Source organism: Muscardinus avellanarius (genome assembly GCF_963383645.1).
Source record: "Muscardinus avellanarius genome assembly, chromosome: 1".
NCBI classification, from domain to species: Eukaryota; Metazoa; Chordata; class Mammalia; order Rodentia; family Gliridae; genus Muscardinus; species Muscardinus avellanarius.
Window position 1 is genome coordinate 158,105,221 of NC_137786.1, and position 10,032 is coordinate 158,115,252.

Here is a 10,032-nt window from a genome sequence, read left to right on the forward strand (position 1 = left end):
CATAATAAATATTTAAAAATACGTGACGTAGCTATTCATTAACAGAGTGCTTGCATCACTCTTTGTCTAAAAACTCCATGTGACTAGATTAATCATAAATTCAATGTAATCTGGCTGCCACAAATAAATTCATAGGTTAAAATTTCTTATTCACACAGTAATGAATATAGTAGAACTTAACATTCACACTTTGCTCTTGGGAGTGATTTTCATATTTCACCCTGACCATCCTACCCAAAGTGGTGGAAATTGTAGGCTGATAAACCTGAAATTTTGGGAGCATCCCAGGTTCCTGATCCCTGCAAAAGTCACCTACCTTTACTTTCTACTTAAGAGTCTTAAAATATAATAGTTAGACTGTATTGAGCTATAAACTACTCAACTACTTGCAAAATAGTAGAAGGTAAGAAGAGGACTCACAAGAAATGAGAAAACAAGGTCTCAGTTCATATTGCACAGTGATGCTTTTTATTAATGCATTTGAGGTCAAAAAGAGAAAAAAATGCCAGCAGGATAGATATTCCAGAGGTAGATACTCAGTTGTTAAAGACTTTTCTTGGGTACCTCTTGTGTAGCTGAATAACTAAAGTCTGGGTTTGCCAGGGAGCCTTTGGCTTTGGGATAGCGACAATTGTACCACCAGTAAGTACCATAGCAGCATATCACTACTACCGCTATTAGCCACAATTTATTTAACAGGCATATGCTATGCACTGAGCATTTATTAGGCCCCTTACAAATATCATCTCAATCTTAACAAGAACTTTGTACAATGGTGTCATTATCCAGATTTTAAAGATGAGGAAGCCGACACAAGAGATGTCTAGATAGTTTTCAAGATCAGCCAACTAGAAAAGATCAGAGTCTAGATCGGACCCCGAGCCATGTAATTTCAAAATTCATGCTTTTAATCATTAGTCCCTGTATTTTCCCTGAAATTTGTTTTCAGTTCTCATCTTTGCTTTTTTTCTAGGGGTTTCATTTATTTTCCACCAGGTCTTAGGACTTAGGGAAATTCTCTGGCTTCATCTTTTCTCTGTTTTATCCTCTTCTTTTCATGAATCCCACAAGAAGATGGGACAAGGCCCAAAGAGTACCTAGTGTGGCCAGCATTGTTATTTCCTTTTCACAATGGAGGAGATGGGTCTCAAGAAGGGTGAACCATTTCTGCAAGGCCACATTAGGAAGTAGAGGAGCTAGAATGGAAATGAAGGCCTCCATTGTTCCTAAATCTGACCTTTGCTCACTTGTCAGGCTGCCTTCTGACTGCAATCCACATCCCTCATTATCCTGGCCTTGCTCCTTAAAATATCTAAAGAGTCAAGCCAGGTGTGGTAGCATATGCCTATGATTCCAGTACTTGTGAGTCTGAAACAGTAGGATCACAGGTTCGAGGCCAGCCTCAGCAACTGAGGCCTTCAGCAACTTAAAGAGACCTTGTTTCAGAATAAAAAGTAAAGTAGGAGCTGGGAGTGGTGGGGCACGCTTGTAATCCCAGCATTCGGGAGGCTGAAACCGGAGGATCGCGGTTTGCGGACAGTCTCAGCTACTTAGTGAGGCCCTCTGCAACTTAGTGAGACTCTGTTTCAAAATAAAGAATAAAAATAGGACAGGGGATGTGGCTCGGAGGTCAAATGCCCCTGGGTTCCATCCCCAGACTTGAAAAAAAAAAAAAAAAGTAAACTAGGGCTGGGCTGTAGCTCAGAAACAGAATGCCCAAGGATTCAATCCCCAATACCATACAAAAAATACATATATATTTACAAGAATCATTAAAAATGCTAATGCTTCTGGCTACCAAATAAGGCAATAAAACATTTCAAATTCTGCTCTGCTAAAATGGTCCTCTAAAAGCTTGGGAAGACAAAAAGCTTAAAGCACTTTATTGTAGGGAGTCCAGAGGCATGGTGACCAGCTAAGAGGCTACTGTGATCACTGTTGGGTTGGACCAAGTTGATAGTGATAGAATGCCCAGGTGTGAAAAATGAATCAACTGGATTGTTGTGGATAGAATTTTGTGGGTGTGGACCAATTATTATAGACTCATCACTCTTGCTACTGCTGAGAAAGTAAGGCTGGAGAGATGAAGCCTATGTAGGCTTCAGTATTTCTGGAGGAAGATAATAAAGGATAATACCCATGGATGTGGGAAAAACTGGATGGATTTGAGAGATAGAGGGAGTTTGAATCTGCTGAAAGTTTGCCAAACTAAATGTGAAAATATAAGGAAGAAGAAGGGGTCAGGGATGAAATTCAAAAATTTGTCATGAATATTCAGTGCTTTTTGCTGAGATAGGTGCAGAGAAGGGAGAATTGGTAACAGGTGAAAGCAAATTCTGAGTGTGGTGAGTTTGGGATGAATGTGTAAACAGACACTGGCAGCCAGTATACAATTGCATTTTGTTTCTTTACTTATTATTTAATGTTGGTGGTACTGGGAAGGGAACGCAAGGCCATTCTACCTCTGAGCTACTTGCCCAGCCCTACTTAATTCTTCATTTTAAAACAGAGGTCTCATTAAGTTGCTGAGGGCCTGGCTAATTTGCTGAGGCTGGTCTTAAACCTACATTCCCCCCCCCCACCCCTCTGTCTCAGCCTCCCAAGTACTGGGATCACAAGCATGTGCCACCATGCCCAGCTTGCAATTGCATTTAAAACAAAGGAAACGTCTCTCTTATCTAAATAAGGTTTTTTTTTAATCCCTTCAATATTTTGCCAATTACTATCAAATATATGCCAAGTACCCCCAAATATTTGCCACACACACACACACACACACACCTGTACAAGTCTCAGTGGTTTCACTTGCTAGTGGTTCAACTCTCTCTTCAAACACCATTTATTATCCTGTAGGCGCCTCTGTTATAGACAAGGTGTCTTGATTGAAACTTCCAAAGCTAATGAGAGTTTTGGAACTCCTATTAACAGTGACAATAAGCCACAGAACTCATAGGAAGTGTTGCAGGGAAATCTGTGTTCTCCAGGATCACAGGATCTGCCCACACACGTACCCACACAAATACACACACAAGGGAAATAAATATCATGCTCGCTTTCTTGGGAAAACTTGTACAGACAGGCACTGAGATGTGTCTGTACACTTCTGCCCCCACCCCCACAGCAGCATGGCGATTGTTTACACAGGTACCTGCAGGTCAGGACAGGGATCCTGGCCCCTTTGTCTCCTCGCTACATGCCTGAGGAAGGAAAAAAGCATTCACGCCAGGTACAGAGCAATCCAAAGCTCTTGAGATAGCTGCTGTTTTCCCGCACATCCTGAGATGCTCTGAGGGTTTACCCACACATCAAACCAGTAAGGGCAAAGAGGGAAGAAAGGCCAGCCCAGAGGAGACCACTTACAGCTGACTGACCACAGTGCTCACTGCACAACTATTAAAACAGGCACCAAACAAAGCCTGGGTTAGATTTCCATGTTTGCCACAGAAGCTCAGAGGAGAGCTTACCCAGCCAGGGTCTGCCACCCCACCAGGTGGGGGCCAGCTGCCAGAAAACCAGCCACCCTTGATCTCACTCCAAATATGCCTAGAACTGCCCCCCCCCAAAAAAAAGTCCTCTGAAATCAAGCTTCCCTGAATGGGAAGCCATTAAGTAAAAGTTTCCTTACCTGAGAGAACGTCCCGGTGGCCAGCAGTGGAAAAAACTCTCAGTTCTAACAGGAGTGACAGGAACTCGCAGGGCAAATCCGCTCGGTTTTAAAAGAAGAAAGGTGACTTCATCTCTGGTGCCGTGGAGTTTAAAAGAGCAACGAGTGCTCCCTGGCTGAGCCAACTCTGCTGCATTAGTGATGACTCCATCCAAATTATGCAGCCATTGCCCGGACACGCTCAGCCCTCACAAGGTGAATCGCTGGAATCTGACCGGCCCTGTCCTTCTCAAGGAGCCGCACCAGGTCCTAAAGCACCTATTGCCTTCACTGGCACCAGGCACAGGAAAACCATGCACTTATTTCCTTGGCTCTTATCATTATCTCCCAAGAAGCCAAAAGTCTGAAAAATAGTACTCTAGGAAAAGAAAACAAGTATTTAGACTTCTTTTTTCTATGCTTTTATTGGTGCATTATCATCTTACATTATAATACAAGTCATGTTGAAAATGAATACTTGCAAGACTGCGGTTCATTAATGGAAATACTACCATCGAACATGTACATTTAGACTTCTGAACGCTAAAAATTGGGGGAAGCCAGGTGCAGTGGCACACACCTGTAATCCCAGTACTTGGGAATCTGAGACAGAAGGAACAAAAGTTTGAGGTCAGCCTCAGCAACTTAGCAATAAGTGGGAGAGGGCTGGGGGTGCAGCTCAGAAATAGAATGCCCGCTGGCTGGGGAAGAAGGTCGGGGGAGGTTAGAAGAAGCAAAGATATTCTTGTCAGAAAGAAACTGGAAAGGATTGCCTTGTTAAGAAGTTCTCAGAGATGGTGGATTTGTAAGCACACGAAGATGACATATAGGTAATTGTCTGGACTTTGCAGAGGTAAAAGTATTCATGTAAGCAAAAAAAGTGAGTCATTATAGGAAAACAGTGTGGTGACCTCGCTTACAAAGGCCACTGATTTTTATTTTCTTTTTGTTGACTATAGCACCGCTTATCCAATTTGGGATTATTTGTAATATAAATATATCAGCTCCAAACGTGCCTACATTCTACCAGAAATATTTGGGAAAGGAGGCGTTTCGTAGGGATTTTCTTTTATGTGTGTTAAAGGTGGGGCTGAAGTAATTGCATGTGTAACAAGGGATTCAAGGTCATGTCAAGCTCCCCGGTGGGCTGGGTACTGACTTCCTCTTGATGCCAAGTCCTTGATTTAAACTTTGGGCCAGATTTCTTGACATGACCTTGGTTGGAAGTGGGGCAAAGTGTCGAATTCAACTACTGCCCGCCCTGTCTCCCACATCTCTCCTTCAGGAGAGTGCAGGCGGACTCTGGGTCACTAGACATGTATTCAGTTTCCTGTTGAGCTATTTTGAGGCTTCAAGACCTTCTTGTGTCAAGTTTCATTCCAAAGAGGATAAAACAATAAAATATCTCTTTCTGAACCATTCAGAGAGATATTCAGATCTCACATCAGAAGAGGATTTTTGAACTTGAAGATTTAAGAAATGTCAAAATGGCTTACAAAAAGTAACTTGCAAAGCTTCTGCTCAGGGTATAAATAATTAAAGAGAAAAGAGAAAGCGTTTCATCAATGGCAAGATCAGTGAAGGCAGGAGTCATTTTTTTTTTAAATTTGGTTCAACATAGTGTCTTCAAACCTAGGACAGAGAGTAGCAGGCAGTTAAGTGCTCAGTAGATGGAAAGTGAGTGGTGTCACCCCAGCCCTTTTCCATTCCAGGCTTCTAGAAAAGATCAGCTGAGAATGTTTGAGGTCAGCATCTGGTCACTGTGGCCACTGGGGAGAGCGTGAGCCACTGGGTTTTGTGAAATACATGAGGAACTTGATCCTTGGCTTTGTGTCAACCCTCGGGTCCATTGCCAAAGTTAGCATGGAGAAAAGATTTCTCAATTCTCAATTTCTGGACCCCAGAGCTTCCTTTACCTATCCTATTCCCTTATATCTCAGACTCTCAGCTCTTTTTCCAGGACCCAGATACCACAGGCACTCTGCAAATTAGCTTCAATTATCTTTTATTTTTAGCATTCTACTAAAATTTCAAATGGGAAAAATTGAAAGAATTTTATGGTGAACACCGAAATAGTTACCACCTAGTTTCTAATTTAATTAACATTTTATGAGATTTGCTTTGTTATGTATTGATTTTCTACCCATTCTTCTATCTTTCAGGCAACTCAATTATTTTGGTTATTGCCTTTCAAAATGAGTTGCAGACATTAGTACATCCCCCCCCCTCCAGCCCAGATACTTCAATATTATAACCAGAGTTCAATCTTTGTTCAAAATTCTTTTTTCATATAAAAATTGTATATAGAGTACAATGCACAAATTCTAAATGCGTCACTCTCTAAGTAAGTTCCTCTCTAAATGCATATACCTGTACAATCCAAACTCCTATCAAGACGCAGACCATAGCAGGGTATGGTGGTGCATGCCTGTAGTACCACCACTTAGGAGGCTGAAACAGGAGGATTATAGTTTCAAGACCAGCCTAAACAACTTAGTCCTTCAGCAATTTAGCAAGACTCCATTTTAAATAAAAAAAATAAAATTAGAGCTGAGTGGGGTGTAGCTTGGAGTTAGAATGCCCCTGGGCTGCTAACCTCTACTATGAAAGAGAAAGAAAGAGAGAAAGAAAGAAAGAAAGAAAGAAAGAAAGAAAGAAAGAAAGAAAGAAAGAAAGAAAGAAAGAAAGAAAGAAAGAAAGAAAGAAAGAAAGAAAAGAAAGAAAGAAGAAAGAGAGAGGAAGGAAGGAAGGAAGGAAGGAAGGAAGGAAGGAAGAAAGGAAGGAAGGAAGGAAGGAAATATACAGAACAGAAGCATCATTGTGGAAAGTTTTTTAATGTATCTTTCCAGCAAACCCCCTGTCTAAACATTCCTAGAGATAATCAGTCTTCTGAGTTTTCCACCATATATTAGCTTTACCTTTTAGTAGTTAATAAAATAAAAGAATTCGATTTGTATTCTTTTGTGGAAATTTTTGTTTCACTCAGCATGTGTCATTCCTTGAATCAGAAGTTGATTGCTTCCAGGTAGAAACTTCCTCAAAAAGACCCCCAAAGCTCAGGAAATTAAAACAAAAATGGATAAATGGGATGGTATTAAACTAAAAAGTTTCTGCTCATCAAAGAAAACCATTAAGAGTTTAAAGAGAAAGCCTCCAGAATGGGAGAAGATCTTTGTCAGTTATCCCTGAGATGACTAATGTCTAGAATATAGAAAGAACTTAAAAGACTTTACACTAAAAAAATTAACCAAATCAAGAAATGGGCAATTTAGAACTAAATAGACACTTCACAAAAGAAGAGATATAAATGACCAATAAATACATGAAAAAATGGTAGATATCATTAGCAATCAGGGAGATTCAAATAAAAACTACACTGAGAGTTCATCTGACCCCAATCAGAATGGCAATTATCATGAAGACACAAAACAACAAATGCTGGTGAGAATGTGCTGAAATTGAAATTCTTCTATACTGTTGGTGGGATTGCAAATTAGTTCAACTGCTATGGAGATCAGTGTGAAGATTTCCTCAGAAAACTGGGAATAGATCTACCAAATGATCTGGCTATTCCACTCCTTCCAAAGGGACTTTCCAAAGGGACTGAAATCAGAGAATTACAGTAACACATGCATATCCAGGTCTATAGCAGCACAATTCACAATAGCCAAATTATGGAACCAACATAGGTGTTCATCAACAGATGAATGAATTACAAAATTATAATATATACACACAATGGAATTCTACTTAGCAATAAAGAAGAAAAAATTGTGTCATTTGCAGGAAAATGAATAGACCTGGAAAACGTTATGTTAAGTGAGATTAGCCAGTCACAGAGAGTGAAAGGTCATCTGTTCTCTTATGTGGAAGCAATAATCGAGATAGCAGAGGGACTTCAGATAATGGAGGAGAAACTCCAGTGGGACCAGAGAGGTGGTCTAGGGGAAGGGGTAAAGAGTAAAGGGAGGATCAATGAAGGAATCACTTCCATTGACATTATGTGCCTATGTGAGAATACCAATGTCAATCTCGATGTCATGTATAGGGAAGGGGGGAGTGGGGAGAGAGCAGGGGAAAGCCCACCAAGGGTTGTGTGGGTGTATGCCTCTATCACTATGAGACTATAATGCACCAATAAAAGTATTTTTTAAAAGGAAGTTGGTTGCTTCTCATTGCTAAATAATGTTTACTGTATGAACATGTCGGTCTCTCACTGATGGACACTTGGGTTTCCAGCTTGGGTGTTTATGCATAAAGTTAATGTGTATATTTTTGCACATGCTCTCGCATTTGTTTGTGGGCATTTGTTTTCAGGTCCCTTGGGTAAATTTTTAGGGGTGGGATTGTTAGTTATATAATTAACATCATAAGAAGATGCAAGATTTTTTTCCAGTGTTCTTGTACCATTTTCCCTTCCTATCAACAGTGTATATAATAACCTCAGTCACTTCACACTCTCACCAATATTTGGTATGTCAAGTCTTTAATATTAGCCATGCTGGAAAATATGGAGTGGTTCAAATTTACATTTCTATGATGACTGAAGATATAAAAGTTTTTATGTGCTTATTAACTACTCACTTATTATATTTTGTCCATTCTCGTGTTCAACTGTTTCGAATATTTTAAAGTTGTTTTTGTTACTATTATTACCTCTGAGTTACAACCCAGCCAGCCTTATTTTGTTTTTTATTTGGAAACAAAAGGTTGCTGAGAACTTCACTAAGTTGCTGAGGCTGGATTTGAACCTGCAGTCTTACTGTCTCAGCCTCCCAAGTACTGGGATTACAGGTATGTACAATATGCCCAGCTCATATTTTCTTAAGAAATCATAGTTTTAAATGAATTTAGCAGAAAAATATTTTATAGTTATTATAGTTCATTCTTTCTTGAATAATCTTGTTTCCATATGATTTTATTTGACTGTCTTGAAGACCATGCAGTGCAGCTTTGCTAGTGAAAAATTATATTAAAGATACCATATTTTACTTTTACTCATTAGGGATATTTTCACTGAATATAAAATCCTGGGTTTTATTTTTCTTTCAGCACTCTAAGGATATGAATCCACAGCCCTCTGGCCTCCTTTGCTTCTAGTGAGATATCGGTGGGTTTTGAAATGACTGCTACCACTCTGCTTGCCTGCCTGCCTGCCTGCCTGCCTGCCTGCCTGCCTTCTTTCTTTCTTTCTTTCTTTCTTTTGCACTAGGGATTGAACCAAGGAACATTCCACCTTTTAACTATACCTCCAGCCCTTCTTATTTTTTTTAATTTTGAAATAGGGTCTCAGGTCTCACTAGGTTGCTGAGGATCTCAGCTAAATTGCTGAGGCTGGCCTTAAACCTGCAATCCTTCTGTTTCCGCTTCTGAAATACTGGGATTACAGGCATGTACCACCATGCCAGGCTTTTTTTATACTTTTTATGAGTGACTTTTCTCTTAGTAATTTATTTGTAGCAGTTTGTCTACAATATGTCTAGATGTTTTTATTTTTTCTGATGTTAACCCTTCTTGATATTTCTGAATCTATAAATATGTATATCTTTATATGTGTGTGTGTGGGTCTGAGGATGGAACCCAGGGGCATTTGACCTCTGAGCTACACCCCCTACCCTATTTTTTATTCTTTATTTTGAAAACGGTCTCACTGAGTTGCAGAGGGCCTCACTAAGTAGCTGAAGCTGTCTCCGAACTGCGATCCTCTGGTCTCAGCCTCCCGAATGCTGGGATTACAAGCGTGCACCACCACGCCCAGCAACAAGCAGAAAATTTTAAAGGTGATGAAAACAAAAGGCCAAGTGACATTCAGAGGCAAACCAATTAGAATCACTCCAGACTTCCCAAACCAAGTCATGAAAGCCAGAAGGGCTTGGAGTAACATATTCCAAACTCTGAAAGAAAACAACCTCCAGTCAAAAATTTCCTACCCAGCAAACCTATCTATCAAATTAGATGGGGAAGTAAGAAGCTTCCATGACAAACAGAAACTGAAGGAATTTATGTCTTCAGATACTATATTATTCTATCCTTACATTTTCATTTGGTTCTTTTTATAGTTTCCATATTTATGTTAAGATTTTCTACATTTTCATTCATTGTGAACTATTTCTCTTCAATACTTGAGCATAGTTTTAATAACTTCTTTCAAATTCTTGTCTGTTATTTCTAGCAACTAGATTATCTTAGAGATGATCTCTGTTGGTTTTCTTCTCTTTAAAATGAGTCATCTTTTCCTGCTTTGTGCTATATAGGATAATTTTAGAGTGTATTCTGGTCACTTTGAATGATGCATTGCAGGAAGCCTGGGTTCTATTATATTCTTCTAAGGAGAACTGACTTTCCTCTCATGATGACTTAAAAGTGGCTGAACACAAATTGCAAAATTC

General features: G+C 39.8%; 1 protein-coding gene across 1 annotated transcript in view; it reads right to left on the reverse strand.

Moving 5' to 3' along the window:
* Positions 1-3,783, reverse strand: part of AMOTL1 (angiomotin like 1) — a gene marked incomplete at both ends in the record, with an annotated part of 170,384 nt that extends 166,601 nt beyond the window's left edge. The window contains one exon of the mRNA XM_080711646.1: positions 3,626-3,783. The remainder of the gene's footprint in view (positions 1-3,625) is intronic.
* Between the last annotated feature and the right edge of the window lie 6,249 nt (positions 3,784-10,032).